At 40.5% G+C, this 27098-nt stretch overlaps 1 long non-coding RNA gene across 11 annotated transcripts in view; it reads right to left on the bottom strand.

Annotated features, from left to right (window-relative positions):
* The window catches only part of LOC123612972 (uncharacterized), a 193944-nt gene that overhangs the window by 141793 nt on the left and 25053 nt on the right, over positions 1-27098 (bottom strand). For 8 of the 11 annotated variants that reach the window (XR_012510665.1, XR_012510669.1, XR_012510668.1 and 5 more), the window contains exons 3-6: positions 13197-13251; positions 7902-8085; positions 4244-4375; positions 3806-3968 (exon numbers count right to left, since the gene is read on the bottom strand). This is a non-coding gene — a long non-coding RNA (uncharacterized LOC123612972). The remainder of the gene's footprint in view (positions 1-3805; positions 3969-4243; positions 4376-7901; positions 8086-13196; positions 13252-27098) is intronic. The other 3 variants (XR_012510663.1, XR_012510667.1, XR_006720287.2) reach the window with 3 other exon arrangements.

The following is a 27098-nucleotide window of genomic DNA, read 5'->3' as shown; positions in this document are numbered from 1 at the left end:
AAACTAATAGCCCTAGGTAATGCCTAATCTCACAATAGCTCAGGCTGGTTTGTTTCAACACACCTTATCAGAGTCATAAACCCTACCACCCTTCACAGACCCTAAACTTCTTACCTCACCTACAACCAATCAGAGACGTGTGCTCAAGCCAATCAGGCACTTTGTGACCCTACTTTATGAAAGACCCCAACAAGTGACCCTCAGTGCTCACACAGGCACCTGTTACCTGTGTGGCCCACTATTGTCTATGGCAGCATAACCTAATAAACCTTTTCTATTTTCATTCTTTGTCTTTGATAAATTCTTTTACTGCCATGCATCAGCCCACCGTGTCCCCCAACAGAAACCATTTCTGTGGTTGGTGAAGCTAGGCCAAAGTTGTCCCTCTTGGCGCATTGATGGCCAGTCTCTCTGAGGTCCTGCTGTGTCCTTGAGGCACTGGCAGGGAGTAAGGCAGGACATAGGGGACCCTAGACTTTGACTCCTTCCCCAAGCCAGAGAGACCCTCATTTTAGACAGGGGATATTCCTCCCCAGGTTTAACTAGATTCTCTTTAATGTCTTTTGAAACAAAATTTAGAAATTCTAATCTCAAACTTTCCCTGAGGCAAGGGTGCACAGAGCTTGTACTCACATGAACGAAGACCTCAAAAGCAAAAAAACAGAAGGGAAAACACAAATTTATCTTAACAAGTTATCTTGTGCCAGAGTTCATTTCTCATTGTTCAAATCTCTGCACCCAGACAGGTCCATAAAGCAATCAAGCATTTTATCCCCTTATGCTTTTTCTTATCCCTCAGTCCGGTCACTGTTGGCTCTTTCCTGAGCCACCAGCCCCCCTGCCTCTGCTTCCTGACAGCTTTTTATGTCCCACAAGCCACTGGTTACTGTGAGGACATACTAGGTGGCAACCTGGACTCTGCTTTTAGAATTTTTACTTTAACTGTATATTAAAACTATCTTTTTTGTGGCAGAATGAAAATGATATGATATATGCTTTAGAAATGTAGGATTTGCATTTCTGTTATATATTTCTATTATACGTTTTTCTATTTCTATTACATGTTCTATTATATATTTCTAGTACACATTTCTGTTATAACTATCTACTATACCGAGTTTGGTCTTGGGACTCCTTTACACTCTTAAAAATTATTGAGGATCCCAAAGAGCTTTTGTTTTGGTGTGTTATATTTATAAATATTAACTATACTAGAAATCAAAACTGAGACACTTAAAATATTTAATATCAATTCATTTGAAAATAGTAAACCCATTACAGGTAACATAAATAACCTATTTTATAAAATATATATTTATTTCCCAAAACAAGAAAATATTCTATAGCATGGCACTGTTTTATATTTTTTGCAAATCTTTTTAATGTGTGACTTAATATAAGACAAACTGGATTCTTATATTGGCTCCTGCACTCAATCTAGTAGATTTTGTTTTCACTGAAGTATGTGAAGAAAATCTGGTGTCACAGAGGTATGTAGTTGGACAAGGGAGGAATATTTTAGTTGCTTTTTTTTTGACAATTGTAGATATTACTCCAGATCTCAGCAAGAGGTAGTTTCTTAAAAGCTATTTGGCAACAAATATTGCCAGATGTTTTCTTTGAAATAACAGTCTCATTTTGTTCATTTTAAAGAAAACACCTGACAAATTCCTAAATTTGAATAAGTGCTTTTTCAAGTAAAAATGGTGTTTCATCAAAAAAAAAAAAAAAAAAAAAAGGTTAGTTCAGCTTGTAACTCAAACAATAACACAAACATTTTTCTTGGTGGCACCCATTCTACCTCAGTATGGAGCAAAAGTGCTTCTGTGTACTTCTCAGTTTGTCAAAGTATTACCAAGACCTGCCTTGAAGTGTTGAGATTTAATTAATTGAATGAATGAAAAGAACAACATTCTTAAGTAAAACTGGCTTACTTTCTTTCCTTCTGTCCTGTGAGTTTGTGTTGGTGAAAAATGTGACTATTGGGTAGTTTGGTGCCACTGCTTTGACTTGTACTAAGGTGCTGGCAGTCTGACCCAGTATTAGTTTTGCACCATCAATAAATGCCCATATAGTGAAAAAGGCAAATCTTTCTTTAAACATTATTATGGAAGTAGTTTTGATCTCTTATATCCCCTGAAAGTTTTCCCAGGACTTTACAGACCACAATGTAAGAAGCAGAGGAGATGAAAAGATCCAAGGGAAGGGTGTGTGCCTTGCTTTTTGAGTGTTCCTCATTGCTGCCTAGGGTCTTGTGTTCTGCATGTGTCCTGACCTGTCCCAGCACCTGCAGCTCTCCTCTCCTGTTCTGGACTGGCCATGATGCAACACAACAACGTCTTTGGGAGCTCCAGGCACTAAGCCTTTTAACTTGCTCTGCTACTAACCTCTGTAGTAGTGCCAGGAAGGGTGGTGGTGTAAGACCCTTTCCTTCCAACTCTAAGAATTTACTAATGAAAATACTGGCAAAACCCTAAAAAACCTCCAAATTGCTGAATCTAGAAATAGAACTGACCAGAAATGTATACCCTGCTCCTTGTGCTTTTGAAAGTATTTGTCCTTTAAAGAGGCTGTATTGATTACCTTGAACATTTTCCCTATACACTTTATTTTCACTGGATTGTAACTGAAGAGTTTGGGAAAAAACCCTGGCTTTCTAGGCTGTCCATAGGAATAATCTGAAGGATAGCCTTTCCTCAGTGCTACCACATGTAAGTGGATCTGGAAGCTTTGAACTGTGAGTCTATTGGGCTCCCTTCCAAACTCCTAAGGGCTTGTTTTATATAAAAACATGACACTTGGCAACTTGTATCAGGAATCTAATCCCTTATTATGTTACTATAACTAGGTTAAAGAGTACATGTGGTAAGCAAAAATATTTACCTGTGATAGAGGATAATTAATAGGATTAAACACATCTGGTTATTTCTGAGTCAAATATGCTAGATAAGCTCTTATTTAAATCTAAAATTCTGTTTTGCTATTGGAGATTTTAGACAAGAAAATTATACATCTTCAAACCATTAACTTTGGCAGATTTCTAAGGGTCCAAGACTATGTGTTAGTTTTTTAAAAAATTCATCCATTTATTAAAAACAGTATTTATCAAGGGCCTGCTCTGTGCCAAACATTGTTCTTGACAGGGGAATAGAGCAGTGAGTAAGAGACACAGTCCCTGCACTCATGAAGCTTATGATCTAGAAGGGGAGAAGAAAAATAACAAGTAAACAACTGAATAAGCAAGATAATTTTAGATAATGATGAGCGTATGAAGGAAATAACACAGGGTCTAGGGATAATGAATCACAAGCAAGATGGGGTGGTCAGAGGAGGCCTCCCTAGGGAGGTGACATTTGGGCTGAGACCTGAATGATGAGGAGCCAACCATGGGAAGAGCCAGGTGGAGAAGCATTTGAAGCAGAGGGAACAATAAGCACAGAGGCCCTGAGGTAGGAATACATTTGGTAGTTTTGAGGAAAAAAGTGAAGATGGTACAACTTGAGTGCAGTGAGCAAGGGGGAAAGGGGTACAAGATCATGCAGAGCTCTGTAAGCCATGGGCAGGAATGCAGATAATATTATAAACAAAATAAGAAGCAACTGGTTTTAAAATAGGGAGTGACATAACCTGACATGTGTTTTTGAAAGACCACTCTGGGTGCTCTGTGGTGGATAGATTGTAGTAGGGAGAGTGGGGGGGTGGGGGTGGCTATGATGATGGGTTGGCTGGATGGCAGAAATGGAGAGAAGAAGATAAGCTTGAAGATATAGTTTAAAGGTAGAACCAGGAGGCATCAAGGATGTACCCATATCTTTTCTTTTCTCTTTTCTTTTCTTTTCTTTTCTTTTTTCTTTTCTCTTCTCTTCTCTTCTCTTCTTTCTTTTCTTTTTCTTTCTTTCTTTCTTTCTTTCTTTCTTTCTTTCTTTCTTTCTTTCTTTCTTTCTTTCTTTCTTTCTTTTCTTGAGTAACTAGATGGATGGTGAAGGCAGAAATTGAGACATGTATGACTGGGAAAGGAACAGGTCTGAGAGACACATGGCAGGGGTAGGGTAGGTCAGCAGGTGCTCTTTGAATACGGAAATCATAATTTTTGTTTTACGCGTATGTCAAGTAGGATTGTGTTCAGCTGCAAGGAACTCAAAACCTGACAAATCATATCTTAATCAGCAAACTATTTGATCAATCAGTTAATTAATCAGTTGATTAATTTCCCACATAATGAGCACTGCACAGATAGACAGACCTGGCTGGCATGGTAGCTCATAGATGCCACTGAGATCCCAGGTACATCCTTTCTTCTCCTTGCCCTTCTTTACCGTGTCTTTGTGCTATAGCTCCAGGCAACGTCAGCACACTGGATGGGAGAAGGAGGAAGCTAAAAGGAGGAAGAGGATGGTGTCTACTTCAGGAAAGCAAAATTTTTTCCAGAAATCCTCAATAGACCTCTATTTTTATCTCATTGACCAAAATTATGTCATGTGACCACCTCGAGCTGCAAGGGAGGCTGAGGTCTTTAGCTGGACACATTTTTGTTTCACTGGGAAAAAAAATGGGGCATTTTAATAAGGACTAAGGGGTGAAAGGATATTACAGAAGCAGACAATGAGCAGTGTCACCAGGGACATATTATATTTAAAGTCCTTGTTGAACATTCAAATGGGAATGTCAGGTAAGATTGGAAATAGAAGTCTGAATTTCAAGGGAGGGCAGAGCTGATGATAACAGTTTGGGAGTCATTAGTGCGTAGATTGTGTTGAAAGCTTGGAGGGTAGATGGGATCAACTAGGGAGAGAGTGGAGTTGGAAATGTCATTTTTGTATTTATTACTGTGACTTGCTCTAATTAATTTTATTCAACAAAATTTTAATGTACACTTTTTGTGGGTCAACAATTGTTTCAGACTCTCAGGGCACAAAGATGAAGATGTGCCCCCTATTTTCAAAGAGCTTAGATATAGAACAAAATGAAAACAAATCAGTTTTAAGAAATGATTCACTACAACTTACATGAATGATTAATTCATTTATATAGATTTGTAACAGTAATCTGAATTATGAAAGTAGTTCTATGGCAGCTCATGTTTTAAGTGAGAAATTAAGTAATTTTACCTTGAGTGATTTCAGATTCACCTATCTGTGTATGTCTATTTGCATATTTTAATTCAGAAATGCATTTTAAAAAACCCTCAGTTTTTGAATATGACCAAATGCTAATCTTCTTAGTAGTAAATGTGTTGTTAAAATCAATACAACGTATTATGGAATCTTAAATTAACTTTGAATTTAGATGATCAGGGAATTATTTGTCAGATGACCTGTTACATTAGGGCTGAACAATTGTTTGCTGACTTAATTGCTACCTATAATTTCACTTAGAAATTTCATAGGTGTTTCAAACTTATCAAGTCCTAGATTGAGTTCTTTATCTTACCCACCTCTCATTCCTTCCTCTGTATCATGTTTTTCTGTGTTCTTTTTGAAGTGGGTGGCACCATTCTTTTGGCTCAAGCCAGAACTCTAGGTGACAATCTAAATAGCTGTCTCCCTCACTCCACTCTATCAGTAAAACTTACAGGTTTTACCTCCTAAATATATCTTAAATGTGTCCATCTCCTCCACCCTGGGTCATCACCATCTCACTCACACTCTCCAGTCACGGTCCTTTGAAATTCATCTCTGCAGCTAAAGTGATTTTACTAAGCTGAAGTGTCTAATTCATTATTCTGATTAAAACCTGGAAAAATCTCAGCATGCTGTAAAAATGATATCCTGCAGCAAAATCAGTTTTAAAAATTTTAGGTTAACCTGAGATAAAGAGGTCCTTTTATTGCAGGACTTCTCAGAGCCTTCAATATGCTGAGGTATGCATTATGAATCACTAAGCAGGGGACTGAAGGTATTTCTAGACACAAGTCACAGTAAAGCTATTATTTTGAGGAACACCAAAGAACACCTCATGAAATACCTCTATGAACACTAGTAGTTTCTATACCTTGGCTTAGGAAATCTGGTCTACAAAAAGAAATTTAGTTATCTTAATGTGATATGTAAGACCTCCCATGCCTTGGTTCTCACCTTCCTCATGAACCTTATTTTCGACCATTCCCCACCTTGAACTTCCTGTCTAATCACAGCAGACCACATCCAGTTCCTGTACACAACATGCTCCTGGCTCAAGCTCTTCCCTCTGGAACACCTTTCTTCATCTGGCTAAATCTACTCATCTTTCAACTCTTAGCTCAGGGACCTTCTTTGAATGCTTGGTTGAAAAGTTCTGAGTTCCACTTACCACAGCACACACAAAAAATAAAAACAATCTGATTATGTGTCTTTTTCCCCAGATGGGGAAATAAAGACTGAGAGAACATGCTGTGATGATGACAGTCATGATGGAGATGACAGCAAAATTTACTGCACTCATGAGGTACCAGGCTCTGTATATGAATTATCTTATTTAATAGTTGTAAAACTTTCATGAGGTAGATATTTCTAGTATCCTCACTTTGCAGTTAAAGAAGTTAGGGCTTAGAAAGACTGAGGAACTTGCCTGAGGCTATGCAGCTAGCAAATGATGACCTTAGGTCTGAATTAAGATAGCCAGAAGCTGCCCCTTTTGCCACTGTATCTACAACACTGGCATGGCATCTGGTCGTGGACACTTGATAAGTGCTTGTTGATCTAAACTCAGTGTGTGTGTTTGTCTCACACATATCTGAAAACTACTAGCACTGAGGATGTTGGACACAATATAGAAAATAGAAGCATTTGCTTTTGAATTTCATTTCTAGTGAAACTGGCAGTGGAAAGGGAGACATGGAAAGGACAATAGCTCCTGTAACAAATTACCATCAGCTTGCTTGTTGTCTTAGGTGTATGTTCCAGGGGTGGCCAACCCTGTTTTACACCTGTGTTAGTCTTTGCAGAATAAAAAATATATTAGTGTTTAATGGGGACTATTAATCTTGTCACCTAATTGAGTAATATCTAAAAAATCTTTTCTTTCAAAACCTAATGGGAATTTCTAGTTAAGAAATGAGTGTGGGGAATATTTGATCTCAAAAATATTTTTATACATGAAAAATATATATGTGTTTATGAGAGATGTTGAATATTCAATGAAATTTTGTGACTGTGAATCAAACAGTTATCTTGGGCCTAAAAGTTGATAGTTCCTTTGGAGAGTTATAAGTTTATGATAGTTTCTGCACTTTAGAATTTTGCTTTGTGGCTTGGGAGTATCTGAAGTAGCTGACAGTCTGTCTTTAAATTGGCACTTTTTTTATAGGGAAACGTTCAAATATATTATTTTGTTGTACTCTATGAGGATCAAGATTCAGCATGATAGGATCATAATTTGAAATATGAGTAAGAAATATGTGGGGTCGTGATCTCTATAAGCCTATTCTTTGCTTCTTAATTAAATTTTGCAGATGATAAAAATATTGAGAATGAACTATTAGCTTATAAATTATAAAAAAGGGTTGGTAACTCCCATAATATGTTTTATAATTTTGTTTAAGAGGTGTCTATTTTGTGTTAGATCAAGTTAGTTATTGTTTAGAATAAAGACCTGCATGACTTTCTATTCCAAATTAAACTATAAATAGGAATACTTCCAAATGCCTGGGCTTTTTTGTTTGTTTGTTTCATATGTGGCATGTCCCTTTGGATAAATTATTTAACTTCCTTAAGTCTGAATTCTTTCATTATAAAGGAAAAGGTTTCTTATTCTCCACTTTTTTTTTTTTTTTTTTTTGAGAATTAACCACTCATTTATTTCATTCTATTCACTGCAAGTTGTAGCCTAGGATTTACTGGGATTCTCACTGTGGCCAAATTCTTTCTTCACATTCAGCTCTCGTCCTTAAGCACTTGTGTTTCCACAAATGTCTGTTAATTTACCTGGGAAAGAGCTCTGGACATCTGAGTCAGTAAATTCAGTGGTCTCATTCTTCAGTCTCAGCTATTGTTGGCATCATGTGCTAATGCTCGTATAAGTGAGGGGTCCAGAAAATCTGCTGTAGTGTGACTTCTTTAGTCTTGTGTGAGACCATAGCATGAGACAATAGACCAGGGGGACTCTGTCCTTGAAGGGAGGAAAGAAAGGAGTTTTGTTTTCTCTCTTTAGCTAAATGTTATAAAACTTTAAAGCTTAAATTCCAATAATTGTTGCAGATAGGTTAGATAAAAATCCACCAACTCACAGTATTTTTCCTGTTTCTATTCACTAGTAAACAACAGAGGCCAAAAAAAAAAAAAAAAAAAAAAAAAAGAAAGAAAGAAAGGAAAAAAAAAAAAGAATGTTCTATAAAGTAAGATATAAAATTTGGGTTAGGGTTATTAAGGTAATAGTTCCTTTTTGCCCTGCCTCCATATTATTTTTAGTCCTGGGCTCTGAACCCAAGGTAATGTGTGAGGCAGCTTTAACATTTTATCAAAAGTTAGTGGTCTCTCTTCTTTGTCCTATCTTGTTGACAAACGTTCCTGCGGTAATCAATTCTGCTTCCTATATAAACAGTTCATTTAATTCAATATCTAGCTTTCAATCCTATTTGCAAATATATATATGAAAACAATCCCATTCATTAGCTGATGCATTTTTACCTCTGCTAACCATTTTCAGGTAATTTCATTGGTAACTGGCTGAGGGAAGAGAAGAAGCTCTTTGAAACTCCTCCTACTCATTATTTCATGGGTCTGTTACGGAGGGCAGAAGCCTGGCTTGGCTGACCCAATGCCCATTTTCAGATCTCTCCACCCTTGCCTACCCCTACAATAGAGAATGGAGAGGCTTAAAAGTCACTATGCTAACCTTCCCCGAAGCATGGCAGTTCCAGCCAAGGGGGCACAAGTAGAATTCTGTTGAGGAGGGTTTTTGGGAAGGGTCTTTTATCTCCTGATAAAAGGAGCCAGAAGCTGCTGGCACTACTCCATCCACTTTTTTTTTTTTTTTGGTCTTAAACATGGTTACAATGTCTGGATTTACAGCAGTCATCTTGCAACTTTGAGACAATTAACAACCTTGGTTGAAGAAGAAACCTTGGTTTTTATCACATCAGGGAGCCCCACATTATAAAGAACTGCTTCCCTATAGACATTACATAGGAAAAATAAATTCCTACGTGGTGGTTTTAAGACATGGCTACAAATTCTTTGACACTCCTCCTATCAAAAGATGTGGTCTAATTCCTCTTCTCTTGAATATAGGCCAGCCTAAATGACTTACTTCCAGTAAACAGAATGCAGTAGGAGTAATAATGCATGACTCCACAAGTCATAAAAGGTGATACAGTTTCTGCCTTATTATCAACCCCTCTCTCATGTGCTACTTGGGAGCCTTGAGTTGACATATCAGAAGTCAGTATACACTGAAGCTGCCGTACTGGAGAATCCCTGTAAGCGACCACACAGAGACAGGGATGCCTGAGGAGCCCCAGCTGTCCCAGACCCCAACTCTCAGTCTTCCTGTCAAAAACTGACAAACATGTGAGTGAACCAGCCTTCAAAGGATTCCAGCCCCCAGTCTTCAAGCTTCCCTAGCTGATGCCAAGAAGAGCAAACAAGCTGCCCATCTCCCCAGCCCTTCCTAAATTGCAGATTCATGAGCAAAATAAATGTTATTTTAAGCCACTAAATTTTGGTTTGTTACACAGCAACTGGAACACTCTATTTTTAGTACTGCTGTTATTTGGATGTTCTGTTACCTGCAGCCAAAAGCATCCCTACCTGAAACACTTAGCAGCACAGAAGATTAAACAAAATTGCTAAAATGATGCTTTTATTACTAGATGTGCTGATCATCTATTCTATTCCTCTGACCCTGGCCATGGTAATCTAATAAACTATAGTACTGATGTCACAATTTTCCATTGAAGTTGATGCTAATTTAGTTATATAAAGGTCTTATTTACAACAGGACTGGGCTAACAGAAATGTAGAAAAGGAAAAATTTCAGTTCAGGTTAGCATATTGCTGTTTTCTGCTCTTTTGGCATTTTGGTAATAAAAACAGTATCGATAGCTACCTCACCAGCAAGTAAAGCTTGTCTGAGTCCCCATCTTCATCAAAATCCCATCAGTGTTTCAGGCTGTTTTCTTAATGAAATGCTCCTAGCATTTGACAGCTTTGTTCTTTCACTGACATTTGCAGCTTTTTTAATAGATGAATATTTAATGTCATATTTAATAGGCCAGATTCTTTGAAGCGAAATCCCATTAGTTAGTTCTCACATTTTAGAATGAACAGTCACTAATTATTGTTAGAATTTATTTAAAAGTTTTAATACATGATTTTTATCATAAACTCATTTACAAATCCAGTATATAGGAACCAGTAGGATTGTTCTAGATTAATATTCATATCCTTACATGGAAGCTGCAGTATAAATTAAAAAATATTTTATCCCAAAGTAACATAATGCTGCTTCTAGTGATGGAAATTCCTAATCAGCTTTGCAATGTAGTTTGGGCAATTTTCTTATCCCATTGCACTGAAAATTTAAAACTAAAGGAACAAAATGTAACTCCTGAAAGCTAGTTGCACAAAAGCCAATTTCATTTTTGTGTGTTTATTTACTCAACATCCACATCCTTAAACTGTTGGCAAATTCACAGCTGGGTGGAGAAGCATATGTGTCATTATGCTGATGCTTATGGGGTGGGACGGGTGTGGAGGCTGGGTTGGGGCAGTGGAGGGGTCCTTGCAAGAGAAGTTACATAAGTGATATCATATGCAGAAGCAGCCTCTGGGGTTAAAAAATAACTGGGCAGGGAGTGTCGGCCTTTCTTGGATCTGACTCCATGACTTACTATCCTGAAGGGTCAGACCTATATTCCTGGGTGGGCTGAGAGTCTGTTTAAGTGCACTCAGTTCCTAATAGCAACCCTACATAATAGCTTAAGGAGCCTGGGAATGTTCTTTGTCTCAAGACAGCAAGGTGCTGCCTGCAAAAGCTGAACCAACATCTCAAAAAGAAGCCAAAACAGGACAGATGTTTCATGCTGTGCTTCAAATGTGGTTGTTTCCAGCATGGTTTCCTTCAATGAGTAGAAACACAGAAAATGAGAGAAGATGACTGCTTTTGCATGGCAGCTCCAAAGAAGATTTTAAAAAGCACTAATTTCCCATCTTGTCCTTCTTTTCCCTACCCATCTTTTTTTAGGAAACTGAATTATTGATGTATGAAATTATGCCTTTGTTCATGTTATCTTACATTTTTCTTTTTGTAACTTGTGAAAAATAAGCTGCCACTGCATATCTACCCTGGTATCAGAAATTCCTCAGGGACGAGGGTCACAATTTAATTGGCACTGAGCCTCCATCTAGCACCTGAGAAAATAAATATACAGGGAACAGTAATGAAAGACCATGGGAACAGTGGGACTAGGGGTGAAATTTTCTAAAGTTCAGAAAACAACATAAATACATATTAGATCTGCCACCTGCCTATGGTTAACCCTGAGGCCCGAACACCCTAGTTTGCCAAGTATCACTTGAGATCCCCATGTCATTAGGGAGAGGCAGGTATTTCTGCTCTCTGGCATCGTGTGCTCTGAATCTCACTAGGTGCTATCATCTGGATTAGAACAGTTACCTCCAGTCCCCAAGCTCCTCCAAGGCCTTCTTCTAGCTAACGCCTTTCTTTGAGTTTCCCAGATGCCTGCAGCTTCTCCCCTGCAACCTCCCCTACTTCTTGGTATTAGCAGATAGAGCCCATCAATTCCTCTCTAATGCTGCTGCCTCTTCCTGTCCTCTTGCCATCAGAAATCAGAAAACAATCTCTCACCCATATAAATGATCACTTTCAGAAGCATGACCTGTTCAAGCTGACTCCTTCCAGAAGCTGAGTTCTTTCATTCACTGAAGCAATATTTCTCAAAGCATTAAGTCATCTGTTAAAATACATATTCCCACTGAATGAGGCTCTTTATGGTGGGTTAGAGAGTCTGCGTATGTAACAAGCTCCTTACTTTATTCCATCTCAAGGTAAAGGTGCAGAAAGCTAATTAATTTCATCCCTGTAAACATCAGGTTTATAATTTCTTCTTAAAGAGGAGAATACCTTTTCACCCTCACAGTTCAGAGAAAACCTCAGGAAAAGCCTGCCAATTTCAACAACTGAGACACCACTCGACCCTTCAACTTGCAGCAGTCCCCAGAGAACTGCAGTTGTGCTCAGTGGGGAAATTTGAGACTGAGAACTCCACCTTCCCTTTCATCCTTGGCTTTGGCCAGCCTTCCCATGAACCTTTGAGGAGTTCTCCCCTTCCCCATCATCTATGTTCTATACTCTGGTCTGGTCTTCTCATTGCTCTGTGCTTCCTCTCCCTAACCACCTCTGTCTTACCACACCACACACTCAGCCCCATTCCCTCTTCCTCTGGATGTCTACTCCATGATAATCCCCTTTCATCAATTCCTGCAGCCCCCTGGCCTCAGCTGAACTCTGGCTCTCCCTAGGGACACTCTTTCCTCCTTAGTCTTCCCAAGGGGTGGCTGCCCTTTTTCCTACTCCCATTATAAGCTGTGGCAGTGAATATGGGATAGAGTTGGGAAGGAATTGGCAAACTTTGTCTGTGAAGAACCAGATAGCAAATATCTTTGTGAGCCATACAGTCTGTTGTAACTACTCAAGTCCACCAGCCATTGTAGCGTAAAAACCACCATAGGCGGTAAGTAACAGAAAATGTGTTTCAATTAAACTTTATTTATGGACATTGAAATGTGAATTTCATACAATTTTAACATGTCATAAAGTAGTATTCTTACTTAGAAAAAAATTTAAACCATTAGAAATGTAAAAACCATTCTTAGCTCATGGACTGTAGAAAAACAGGGGATGGGCTGGGTTTGGCCCATGGGCTGTTGTTTGTTGACTCCTGGTCCAAACCAGTGTTTCTCAATCTTTAATGTGCATACACATCAGTATGGATCTTGTTAAAATGCAGACTGTGATCCAGTAGGTCTGGGGTACGACCTGAGATGTGCATTTCTAACAAATCACTAGGTCAGCACACTACACTTTGAGTAGCAAGATCCTACAGTCATCTGTAGATACTTGTCCTTAATATAATAAAGACATTAAATATAATTTAATGATATAGGAAATGCTTATTCTGTAATTCATATTAGAAAGGCTGTGTGGAAAGTGTGGTAGCTGAGAAAGCAGGCTCTCAAACCAAACAGACTCCCACTTACCAGCTGTGTGAATCTGAACACACTTCTTAATCTCTCTCAGTTTCCATTTCTTCAGCTGTAAAACAAGATAATAATAATCTCTACTTCAGATGGTTGCTTTGGATTTTAACATGATAATATACCTTGCAAGTTCTCAATAAATCTTAGCCATTATTATTTTTAAATTTAAAATGCAAGACATGATTTAGATAACAAAATAATAAGAACTCTAATTTTGAGGGCTCAGGGGATTTCCTTGCTTTGTTTTTTGGAAAACATTTGCAAGGGTTATGTCCACTAATTCATTCAAAAAACATTTACTGAGAGGCTACTTCTCCTGCCAGGCAATGTGCTTTGCTGGATCTGCTAAGATAAGTGAAATGTAAGCTCATTTAAGTGGGGGAGATGGAAACAAAAAGCAATTTCAGCCTAGAATAAGTGCTGGATGAGAGCATATGCAGAGTGCTGGAGGGAAGGTAGAGGAAGGAATATTCACTCTACCATGAGGGGAAGTCAGAGGGATTCCACACAGGAAGTGATGCTTCAGCTGAATTTCAAAGGATGAATACAGGTCTGCCTGATGGAGGGAAGAGGGTATGTAAAGGCAATGGAGAATTCATAGGGAGTTCAGGGACACTGGACCCTGGCGATGTGCGGGGAAGGCCAGGGATAAGGCCCTGATCAATCAGAATGGGTATCAGCCCTGGGTAGGTCATTGCTCCTTTTTGGAAAACATCCTGACAATACCATAATACATGCCAGCAGGGACTCGGAGGAAATTCTTTCCACTTTTGCTGGAGTCACAGAAAGACTGGGGAGCCCTCCAGCTGAGCCAAGGAATCCCAGCCTCTGTGGCTTGTCCCTAAGGAATATAATAGACTGGATGAGAATTCTCTACTACTTGGGGCCCACTCTATTGGGGTCAAAGGAAAATGGCCTTTGTAAATAGTCCCCTGGGAACCTACTTGATTCAGTAATTACCTAAGTGTCTGTTACAGAATAGAATTTGTGTGGTGCTGCTGGAGTTACGACGTCTGGCACCTGTCATGGAGAGCTTAATCTGTGGAAGATGAAATGGCCATATAAGTCACTACACCACAGGGTGAAGGGAGGCAAAGCAGTCTTTTAGATCTTTATAGGAGAAAGAAAAAGATTATAAGGAGTTTGGCTCTGAGGGTGAGAGCTCCAGGTCTTGCTTGTGTAGCAGACATGACTGATGAGGCTGGGGTGCAAGAATGTAAAAAGCCTGTTTGTGAATACCCATGAGATGCCCTTGGATGCTCCCAAATATATGCATGGGGGAAATGACTGGCAAGGTCCCTCCTTATATGGTCAGGAGAACACACTAATAAAATGTGAATTTTATTGATATTGTAACCTCTTTTGTACCCACAGGCTGGTGAGGTGCAGAGAAATGAGTTACATGTGTAAAAGATACATACATGCATGTGAAATTGGTACTGAAAGCACTGTCATTCAATTCAGTCCCAAACACTGTGGCAGCACAGGTCTCTGTGACCAGGTGCCATATCAGGCATGGATGTGAATCAGCAGGCCTGCAATTACTTCTCGAAATTTCCTAAACCATTTTTGTTAATAAGTAGCAGTGGGGCACAGGGCTCTTCCTCCATCAAATGGGGAACACAATTAGTAAGCCATCTGTCTTGCTCCTAGAATGTACAACCAGAACTTTGTCATTTTGTTCAGTTCTGTATCCTCAGTACCTCAAACAGTGCTGGACACACATCATAGGAACTCAATATTTGTGAATGAATGAACGCTTGGGTTTTATGTATGAGATGGAAGCCTTTCTTTCCTTTCTCCTGCCAAATCTACCTTGAGTCTGTTGACTATGGAAAATTCCACCCTCTCAGTGTAGAGACTGTGGGTGGTTCCCAGGGCATTATGGGTCAGCATGTGGGTGTGGATTCTTGAACAGACACAGGCCCTGGGCTTAGCAGATAGTCCCAAAGGCTCAGAGGGACTTTCAGGCAGAATACTATAAAGTTCATCTTCTTTAAAACATCTTATTTTTCCCATTATAAAAATAACACATGCTCATTAAGTAAAAATTGGAAATGGCAGAAAAATACAAAGTGAAAAAATTACCCATAATCCTCCTACCACAATACAAATTCATCCTTCTCTTTCTTCTAGATTATGGAAAAAGCTTTTAAACCTGCCCTCCCCCACCCCCCTTCAATCTAGTTACAGGGCCAGGGAGAGATCTTTCTAAAACACAGACCTTAAAACACTTCAAAGGCTTCCTGTTGCTCTCAATGTCCAAACTACTCAACAGCACTGGCTCTGCTTGTCTCTTCAGCTTCCTATCCTCCAAGCCCTATCATGTTACACTTGTGCCAAATGGAATTTCCTTCAATTCTTTAAATAAGCTGCACCTTCTCTTGCTGCTTCTGGTCTTTTCCACAAGCTTTTCACTCTGCTTCAAACTCTCTCAACCTTCCTTAGTCCTTTTCCTCTGTTCCCTTGCCTGTTTTCATTGCCTCTTCTCTCTCCAATTCAGAATTTAGATATCACTTTCCCTTAAAACGCCTTCCCTGACTGCCCTCCCCGACTTCCCTACTAAATCCAAGTTTGGAGGTCCTCCTGGGCACTTCAAAACCCCACAAAATTTCTCCCAACATATGGCTCATCACACAGTATCTTCTCTGTGGGGGCATGTCTTTATCCTTAGTGCACAGCCCAGGGCCTAGTTCATGTCACACAGCTCAATAAATATTTGTTGAAGTGAATTTAAATTGAATTATTGTTTACACTCTTAGAAATTTCCCCCCTTAACCTTTGCTTTAATTATACTGTGTTTTCCATTTTCCATAATTATGTAAATTTTATGTTAGGGGCCATATCATATAAAGATTTTAATCTTACTTTTTTTTCCTTTTTTTATTGAGTTATAGTCAATTTACAATGTTGTGTCAATTTCTGGTGTACAGCACAATTCTTCAGTCATATATGAATATACATATATTCATTTTCATATTCTTTTTCACCATGAGCTACAAGATACTGAATATATTTCCCTGTGCTATACAGTATAAATTTGTTTATCTGTTTTATGTATACCAGTAATCCTACTTTCTTAACTTAACATTTTATGAAGTATTTTCAACTTCACCCACTCTTCATAAACTTCGTTTTTAATACCTGTATACTATTCCATCAGGTAGATGTACTCCGATTAATTTATCTTCTATTATTGGACATTCAAGATTGTTTTGTCTGTTACAATTTGCTAATAATTTTGCTATAAGTATCTTTGCTTGTTTTTGGATATAAAGCATTTTTCATATTTTGAATTATTTCCGTAAAAACATCCAAAGTAAAACATTAAGGTCATTAAGTACTTAAAGTTCTCAATACATGTTGCTTAATTGCCTTTGCAAAGTGTTATTTTTTAATTTATATTGCCACCAACAATTTATGTGAGCATTCATTTCATTCACCCTCACCAAAGTCACTTCCTTTTCAACCATTAAAAACTTTCAAAGAATATGCACTTCCCAAAGGCAGCACCAAGGACACAAGGACAACATTTGCCCCTCTCCTCACTGTCTTCCAAGGGCAGTGTCTCAGTTCCGTTTTTCGAGGTCAGTCTTTCCCAGTTCTCACCCCACTAGGCTGTACAGTCACTCTGAGCATCTATTTCCTCGTCTTTGGGGAGTGACATCACTTTAAGTTTGCTCCGTTTATTCTATTTCAAGCCCTTTAAATGGACCTGGGCAACAGCTACCCTCATTCCCCACCCTGTCATCAACACACACACACACACACACACACACACACACACACACACACTCATGAATAAGCTAATGTCCACCTGAGGGCAATGTCCACTGAGACCACCTTCCACTCACCTTGTTCTTTTCCTGGCTCTCAGATTCCTTTACTTTTCCCTCTAGTTCCTACTCTTTACTTCCCTCCCTCGCTTCCTTTATCCAATTATATAACAAATTTATCAAGCACCTACTACACCAACCATAAGTGCTGGGATACATGGAAAATAAGGCAGCAGTAGTTCTTGCCTTCACAGAGTTTGTATTCTAGTGGAGAAGAGAGATTAAAAACAGCAAGCAAACTCATACATTAAAAGCTACCGAGTGTTGAAGTGGGGAGTAACTCAGTGGTAGAGCACGTGCTTAGCAGGCATGAGGTCATGGGTTCAATCCCCAGTACCTCCATTAAAAAAAAAAAAAGTTACCCAGTGTGATGGGCATTATAAAGGAAGCAGACAAAGGACCAGAGAGAGAATATCAGAAAAGATCTGCAGTTAGGATAATCCCTACCCCCACTTCTGTCCCCCTTAACCCCTAATTGTACTTTCTTTTCTCCACAGCACCTACCATACCTGACAGAGTACGTATAACATTTCCTGGTTTATTTGTTGACTATTTGTCTCCCCCAACTTGAATGTAAGCTCCAGGAGGATAGGGGCTTTGCAGGTCACTGCTGAGCCTGGCCCACTGCAGTTTCTCAGTAAGTATTTGCTGGAGGCCTTCACAAGTGGAAGGCCTTCTTGGGAGGTATGTGTGAAACTGGGGCCTGAGGATGAGAAAGAGCTGTTGGTGATGGCAGGTGGTGTCAGAGGTCCAGGCAGAGGAAACCACAGATGCAGAGGTTCCAAGGCAGGGAAAAGGGACAGAGAACAGCCCAGCCCAGAGTGGCTAAGTCAGCATGAACAAGGGGGACAGTAACACCAAATGATGACATCTGGCTGGCAGGCAAAGCCCCTATCATACCACACCTTGTAGGCTCTGGTCAGGGGTTTGGAATTCACTCCAAGGGCAATGGAAAGTCACTGAAAGCTTTGCTTTGACACGACACTGGGATATGCCTCCCTGCATTGGCAGAGTATAACTAAAATATTTGTGTGTGGTAGGGAGGGGTGGGATGGGGGTAATTCACATGGTGAGTTCTTGCACAGATTTGTCCTCACCCTGTAACCCATATTCTCCTGTTGGGTGTGGAGGACCAGACTCCTTCTGAGCCTGCTGTTTTGGGATCCTATAATCACCAGGCAATAAACATAAAACTATACTCCCCCCATTATTATATTTCCTTATGTTTTGACATCTAGTCTCTCTAGTGGTTGACCCAAAGGAGAAATCTCCCTCCTGAAGTAGGGTCCACAGCTGCCATTTTGAAGATGATACTAAATCTGACACAGACTTGCCAACTTGGGGGAACATCTTTTATATTTTGTGGTCTTAACATGAAAGTGGAATCATGGCTTTCCCTTGAACTTGGCCCTTTGGTCTGATGGAATGGAATTTTGTCCAGCCTGGTTTATTTTTCTCAGGCCTGTTTGGGGTCTAGTTGCATCTTGCTGTGAGGAGTCAGGTCCTGTAAGAGCAGGAGACAAGACTGGGCTCCAGAGAGTGGGCCCCCACCCTGCCTCCCAGCCCTTGTCATCTGGTGGCCTTCTGTGGGGGATACCTTCCTTCTGGCCTCTGACTCCTGTGGCTTTGGTGCTCTCCCTTCAACAATCCCAGCAAATGACCATAGCTTTGGCTTATTCCACTGGCAGCTCTGCTGTCACTGACCATTTCCCTCTCACCACCCACTTGCCTGGATCCCATTTGCCTTGCCCTTCCTACTAGAGAAGCCCCGCCATTCTGATTCTGCACTTATCAGCTCCACTCAGGGAAGCCACTCTGTAAGCCGTCCCTGAAAGACCTATTTCCCTTTGCCCAAACCTAGGAATCCATGGGATCAGGGGAGCTGGAAGCTGTGAGTAGCACAGAGTTAAGACAAAAGGTGCGAGCGGACATGGGGCAGCAAGCAGACTCAGGAGACTATAACATGAGGCATATTAGAGATGCCATTTCCCCTCTTTCTGGAGCAGTGGGGATGGAGATGGAGGGGTCTTTTCTTTCTTTCTCTCTCTTCCTTCCCCTTCCTCCCTCCATCCCTCCCTCCAACTCTGTTTCTTTCTTTCTTTCTTTCTTTCTTTCTTTCTTTCTTTCTTTCTTTCTTTCTTTCTTTCTTTCTTTCTTTCTTTCTTTCCTTCCTTCCTTCCTTCCTTCCTTCCTTCCTTCCTTCCTTCCTTCCTTCCTTCCTTCCTTCCTTCTTTCTTTCTTTCTTTCTTTCTTTCTTTCTTTCTTTCTTTCTTTCTTTCTTTCTTTCTTTCTTTCTCTTTTTATTGTGAGCAAAGGGCCCTACATAAATCCGATTACTGTAATTGAGTTAAATTTACAGCCAACAACTTAGTCTGGCACATATTTAATACGATAACTATTGTTACTGGGTTGCATGGCACTTAGGCACACCCTGTAAGCAATTTATTGCTGTATTATTTCTTTTATTCAGTTAAACCACACTTTGTTTTTCTCATCTCACTTTACTTCTTTAACATCTATAATTGGCATTGATGATATTCCACCATAGTGCTATATGAATATCACATGAGTACATCACATTTTATAGCCATTATTATCATGCAGAGGAAATTAGACACAGAGTCCATATACATAATTAACAAGCAGAAGGGGCCAGTACTATGTTCTGATCCTGGCGTTCTGACTTCAGCCCACATTCTTTCTACAATATCAAACACTGTTGCATAATCACTCTCACCCAGTACACTGGAAGGTCTTAGCATATTTGCCAGCAGTGGGGGGAGTGACTTGGGCAGGGTAAGGACATTCTTGCCCTTAATTGAGACAGAGCTTTGGATTCCAGGGGCTGGTGGTCTTAGGGTAGGAAGGTGGAAGGGGTGAAGGAAGATTTAAAGGAGGTGGGGCTGACAGCACAACTCAAGTGGTCTACATTTTCTCTCACCCAATCCAACCCTTGTACTTGAAAAATGCAGAACAAATCTACAACCAGGGTCATTCTTGTGATATCAGGAAGAAGAAAGTCCTTGACCAGAGAATGGTCCCCCTCACTTACATATTGCTCAAAAAGATACAGCCTTTTATTCTAAAACTAGAGTGAAAAGGCATAAAGAGGGGAAAATATAAAGCATCTGGCCTCTGGGTATGTGGTTGTGGAGGTTTGGGGGATGCCTTAGGAGGGTGGGGGGCAGGTGGAGCAGTTAATGGGAGGTGTGTGTGGTGGGGAAGGGAGACTGAAGAGATATACTTCTCCACTCACCAATGTTGCCATGGTCCTACACACTGCAAAAAGAGTAGTCTTTTTTGATAGTCTTTTCTATTTTAGAGTGCCATGCCTATTCCTTTGGGAATAGGAGTCTTCTCCACTTACTTTCTATCATGGAACTTCCATTAATTGGCTTGGCAAGGACAGAGGTCACACTGTCTCTGATGGCAATCAGAATGGCTTAGTGGCTGATGAAATAAGCTGCTTACTTCCAACAGATGGAAAAGCAGTGGGAATTTGTACTCCACTTCATAGTAGTCATGTGAACGCTTTATTTTCCTTGGTCACTGAACCTGTGTAGACTACGGAGGTGACAAGAAAGTGTGAAAAGGTACGAAAGCCAGTTGAGCAATCTGTTCTTTGCAGGCTTGGGAGCCCTGAATAAAAAGCTACTTCGGAATAGGTCAAAAGGATATCCAGCCAGTCATGGTTGCTATAGTAACCAACAAACATGTTTGGCTTCTAGGGGCCCTGCCCCTAATGAGGATGCTGGCTTTTGTTATGAAATTTGTGAACTTCACTTCATCTGTTTCTCCACTATTTATTTTTACAGTTATTAACAGTAACAAATTACTCACTACCTGCAGTAAGCCTTTGCTCAGGTTTGGTGCTAACCCTGGCCCCCACCTCGATCTCTGCTGTGGTCAGTGTCTGGTGAATGGTTCTGACCTCTCTCGTAGCCTGCAGAGGTTTATGGGAACCATGGAAAAGCATGAGGAGACCAGAGCTCTGCTGTGTGACTTTAACCACAAGGGCCCTCAGTTCTATATAAAAAAGGAATAAAAATATCTACCCTACCTCACTTACGGGGTTTTGTGAAAATATATAAAACTTCAGATGTAAAAATAGTTTGAAAATGTTTAGTGCATTATATTCACTTAAGAAGGAGAATAATTTAACACCTCAGTCTACAGATAGAATGCTTACTACAGATGACATATATTTCCTCTTAAGTGTCAATTTTGTGTTGAGAAGGATTCTGAGTCTGCACCTAAGCTCAGCTGCCAACAGCAGCAATCAGTTAGTGATGTCTGAATATGTGTGCCACAGGGAGAAGTGGCATCACAAGTGCTGTGTATTTGCTACCTGGATTTAGGACATTCCTCCATTGCTCCTTATACTGCATTTGGAAGTTGAGCATTCATTACTGCTCTGTAGCTTGTTCAGTGCTGGTCTGCCAGAACTGACTCATGGGAGATAAACTACTAACATTTCAGGCTGAAACCTGAAATGATTTTGTTTTTTCAAAGCAACACTTGACAAATAAAAGAGAAGCAGACAGAGAAAATAAAAACAGTCCATAATCTCATCATTCCTTGGTAACTTTCAACATTTTGGTTATGGATTTCTTGCCTTTGATTTCATTTACTATTCTTTTTTAAATGATCACTGCTTGCTGTGTGGAGAGTGGATTGTAGGCAGACAGTGTCGATGCAGAGAGACCCATTGGGAGGCTCTTATAGAAGTCTAGGGAAGAGATGCTGGTGTGGAGATGGTAAAAGGTTGTTGGATTGAGCATAGAGGCAAAGGGACTTGCTGATGGACTGGATGTAAGGAAGGAAGGCATGAAAAGGATGATGTCCAGATTTCTAGTCCCATTTCTGGTGAAAAGATGATCCAATTACAGGGGTGGAGAACAATGGGAGAGAAACGGGTGTGTTGGGGGGAGGCACAGTGGTGGAAATCAAGAGTTCAATTTTGGATATGAGAAGTCTGAAAGAAAATTTCACACCCCGGTAAAGATTTCGTGCTGGCAGTTGGATATATGGTGAAAGCTCCGGGGAAGAGGATTGGACTGAAGATTTTAACCTGAGGATCATCAGCATAGAGAGGATGGAAAAGAGCTAGGACTGGTCTAGAGAAGTTAAATGAAGATGGAGAGGAAGTCTGAGGACTGGGACCTGAGGCCCTCCAAAATGTATCTGTCAGAAAGAGGAGAAGAATGCAGCAAAGGAGACCAGCCAGTCACCAGTAAGAAGTCTAGGAGAGGGTGCAGTGGTGGGTACCAAGGATAGAGGGTAGTTTAAGAGAAAGGAAGTGCTTCCACTCACTTTACACACACACTTTCATACATATAGTACATGTATGTACATATGCATATTTCTCATTGAATATGTATATTTTTTACATAAATATAGGGCTTTTTCATTTATCAAGAGCTTTTCCTCATGCCCTTAAAAAACCTTCTAAAATATTATTTACAGTATTCCATCCCTACAGATGTAACCTTCAAAGGAACATCCGTGTATGAACATCTTGTGTTCCCTTAGGTTAAATTCCCTGAAGTGGAATTACTGGTGGATATAAACATCTTTAAGGCTTTTGATACATGCTGTCAAATTATGTTTCGGAAAGGCTGTACCATGGCTGTTCCCTCCAACCGCAGTCAACTGAAACCAAGTATTTGGCAACCACTGTTACCGTAAGAAAAGAAAAAAGAAAAAAATATATAATGCTATCTATTTTCTTCCCATTTGCAAGACTTGACTCAGAGGTTAAACGTGTCTCAATGTAAGGCTTCTTGTGTGCAGTCTGAGTGGTGAGCAAGTTGATCCCTATACCCAAACCTTCTTAAGTATGAAAAAAATGAATGTAAACATCACCCAGGTCAGCCATTCAGGGCAAGAGAGCTGGGGAGGAGGAGAAAAGCTGGCCCCAGGCCAGTTTCTCTGGTGAGGGGTGGAGTAGATCTTGGTCAGCAGTTTGGGAGATTGTGTGGTTCCCACAACTCGCAACGCCTCCTCTCCTCTCGGCCTGACTTCCTGTGGGCCCAGCCTGGGAAAGGGCGTGGCCACTGAGAGGCAGAAGTAACTCTCATAAGCCTGGCAGTGAGAGCCCAGATGTGATGGGTGGTGGAGCCCGTGTTGCCCTGTGAACAACCGCCCAAATTGCCCAACTAAACAACCAACAAAGGGATGCAAGCAGACTGCCCCACATATTATGACCCTGGCTGATGGGGTGGAGCCATTTCAGTTATAACTGGTCTCTGTGTAGAGATCTTAGGAATCCTCCGCTCAGCCTTTCTGGGCATCTCTCCAGCTGAAGCGGAAAGACCCTCTGTGTTGTAAAACGACAGTCGGGCTCGGCATCTTTCGGTTGGCCGGCATCATTGCACAGGACAATTGCACCACGCTGTTATGTTCTCAGTGTGGAAACTGCAGATACTGAGGTGAGAGGAATCTTGTGAATGTGTGGGACACAAAGATAGGTCAAAAATGGGGATTGTGGCAATCCAGTATATAATACCTCTCATTTCATAACCATGCCAATAAGAACAGGAAATCTTTTAAAAAATGCAACCCAAAGGAAAAAAAGAAAGCATCACAGTCCTTTGCTTTCTGGATGGCACTAACACTTGAAATACTTTCTATAGTAGCCAAGAAAGAATTCCTGAGACAGAACAACCATGTAAGTGAGCACACACATCAAGTCCAAAGGGAACTGTTCTGTGAGAAGTTAAAAATGAAAATGTAAAGTTTTCAAAAGAAGTAACTGGAACTCAGTTTCTTTAGATGTTTCTCTTTTTAAATTATAAAATAATAAATGTCTTATAAACCATTCAACTAATGGAGAAGTGTATAAAGAAAAGCTGGTCTTTCCTCATTCCCTCAAACTTCACTTCTACTCTCCAATAGTTAGATGTGTATTTTCCAGAGATTTGTCCCTGCAATTACAAACATAATTTATATAAGAGTATGTTATATGGCCTATGTATAGTATGTTTATCAAACTGCTAACATACAGCTTTCCACAATATATACCCAAGTACATAACTTTGAAATGAGATTATACTACACAAATTCCGCAACTTGTTTTAAATTTTAAATGCAATTTCTCTTTGCCGCTTGGCAGGTAGTTTAACTTTCATCCATGCTTTATGAAAACAAACAAACAAAAACATTTTGAGCCAAAGACTACCAGATTCATTCATTCAGCTATTATTCAGCTTGTTGCCTGCCAACTATGTATCAGGCCCTGTTCAGGGTGCTAGGAGTAAATGAGATGACAAAAAACCTTGCCTTGTGGAACTGACCTTTTGGTGGAGGAAGGTAGACAATGAACAAGTATAATACATGGTATGTCACAGGTTGCTAGCAGGGCATGTTGGGGCTTTGTAAGGCTAGGACAGGCCTCAAAAAAAAAGTGACATGAGCTGAGATCTGAGGCAGGTGGGGTAATGCCAGGTGGATGTCTGGAGGAAGGGTATCCTAGGTAGAAGGAAGCGAAGGTTCAAGAATTATGAGGAAGAAGGTGCCTGGCTTGTTCAGACAGGAAAGAGGCAAGTGTGGCTGGGGAATGGTGAGGACAGGGAGAATGCAGGAGGTGGTCAGAAAGGATTGTGAGAGACTTGTAGGCCATCTGGAGGGCTTGGGGCTTTTACTCTGAGTGGGACAAGATGTCACCGGGGATTTTGGGCAGAGTAGTCTCATGATCTGATGTAGGTTAAAATGTGATCCCTCCAGCTGCTGTTGAGAGTAGACTCCAGTGGGCAAGGGCAGAAGCGGGGAGACCAGTGAGGAAGCTACTGCAACAATGCAGGGGAGTGAAGATGAGCTTTAGGTCAAGGCGTTGGCAGTGGAGGTGGTGGCACTGTTGGATTCTGGGTACATCTCCAAGGCAGAGTCAACAGGATTTGCCAGTGGATCAGATGTGGGATGCGAGACAAAGAACAAAATCAAAGATGACCTATCAGGACAAAGCAACACATGGAGTGTTCCTAATGAGAGATTTACTAGTCAGTACAAGAAATAAAAACAACATGAGAGCACGGATGACAAGAGAGACTGGAACATGGAGAACCTGGAGGAGCATTACGGATCCCTTCTCCTTCATCTTTTGCCTCCATAATTTCACGTGCTATGCCACATCCGTGTCCTGTCTGTACTAGCCCTTCTCAAATTACCCTGAGACCCCGAAAGGCAGAGGAGAATAACCAATTATTCCCAGCTGCCCAGAGCCCAAAGCTTGTGGTACCTCCCACTACAAGCAAGGCATTGTGTTAATGCCTTATATTTTTTTAAAATAATGTCAATATTGGATTCTACTCCAAAATACCTGTTTCTTTTAACATATTCATTCTTACAGTCCAGTAATATTGCTGGTCTTGTATGATGGCTCCCTGACAGACACCAAGAATCCCTAAGGAGACATACAAGGTTTTGTGATGCTTGGGCCCATGCCATTCCAAGTGCATGCCCAGGGGGACCGCTTCCCCAAAAGTGCTCACTTATTCATTAACGGCTGGTCCGAGAAGCACCTACACACTCTCGGGACCATGCTGTATACCTGTGCTGAGAAGAGCAGGTGACAGGGTTGGGTGCGCTACCAGTGTTCTTCTCACCAGCTCTGGCTTTTCCATATCTACACCACAGTACTGGCCCTACCTTCAGATGGAAATATACCTTTCTTCCCTCCTTACAACATTCTACCCATCCTTGACTTTTAACTCCTTTACAGCCTTCCTCAAATTTCACACCCTATTCACGATGTCTTATGCTACCATCAAAGTGATAACTCAATCCAGTGAATTCTTAGAGTGTTTATTTTCTATAGGGAGGTATTATACACACTGAGAAGAGCAAAGTTTTGGAGTCAGAAGGTTTGAAATCAGATTTACTAAAGTTTTAATGTGGGTGCTGCCATTATCTATCTGTGTATTAGGCAACTTTCTTCATCTCTAAGCCTGTAAAATGGAGTTAAAAGCAGGGCTGGCAGGATGATTAAGTGAAAAGCGTATGAGAAACACCTAACACAATGTACAGCCACGTGATAAATGTTAGCTCCCTTTCACCCTTCACCTCTTAGTCACTTTAAATACACTACCATTTGTGATTCTACCTTTTGAATTGTTATATGTTCTATCTCTTGAACTAGACAATAAACTCCTATAGGTTAGAAACCACATCTTACATTTCTTGGCATCCCTAAAAGCATCCATCACAGTGCCTTAAATGTGGGAGATGACTAATATATGTTTGCAGACAGATTGATTGACAGATTCTTGGCAAGGTTAAAGCTGAAGGACATCCTGCTCTCTGGAGTCAAGCACATAGCAATGAGCTTCAAAGAAGAAAATGAGCCTCTGCATTTATGGAAGAAGGTCATTGCTTAGTGCCTCTGGGAGACATGCTGCTGATGGATGAGGAGGATGCTGGACGGCTCTGCTGTGTGGGCTGCAAATCCTGCTGGCTGCTATGGAATGGTTACCCACCCACACGGGGAGATCCTGAGCACCCGGCCATGACTAAAGTCATTTAGCAAAGCATTTCATCAGGCTGTTACTGTAGCACATGGATTGACTGATTGCACAGCTGTTATTGTGTGCTTACAAGGGAAATTAGAGTAATTAATGGGCTGGGGATCAATAGCACTACTATATTGCAGTGAACGATTTAATTTTCCTTCTGCATTAAGAGGGAAGTGCAAAGATCTCACACAGTTAGAATAGATGGATCAGAGTCATAGATATGAGCTACTAAATCTCGTGGCTTAAAAGTTTTAATTATTGGTTTCTATTTACTTTTTGAAAAGGTAATGAATGCAAGCACATGGTTAGTCAATACAAAATGATATAAAATGGCTGCTCCCCAGAAGCAACTACTATTGCTAGTGTCTTGAGTGTTCTTTCAGAAATGATGCCGTGTGTGTGTGTGTGTGTGTGTGTGTGTGTGTGTGTGTGTCCGTCAGCTAGAAGCAGTTTAAGAATCCAAGAACTTCCTGCAGGTCTGCTATGTCTATCTGAGTCAACTCTATACCTCTGAGGGCTAGCACAGAGGCCAGCCCATACAGTCCAAGATTCATGGT

The sequence above is a fragment of the Camelus bactrianus genome, chromosome 12 (genome assembly GCF_048773025.1).
Source record: "Camelus bactrianus isolate YW-2024 breed Bactrian camel chromosome 12, ASM4877302v1, whole genome shotgun sequence".
In the NCBI taxonomy this organism is placed as follows: Eukaryota; Metazoa; Chordata; class Mammalia; order Artiodactyla; family Camelidae; genus Camelus; species Camelus bactrianus.
The sequence above is the reverse complement of the archived record's forward strand: the minus strand, read 5'-3'. Positions and strand labels throughout refer to the sequence as shown.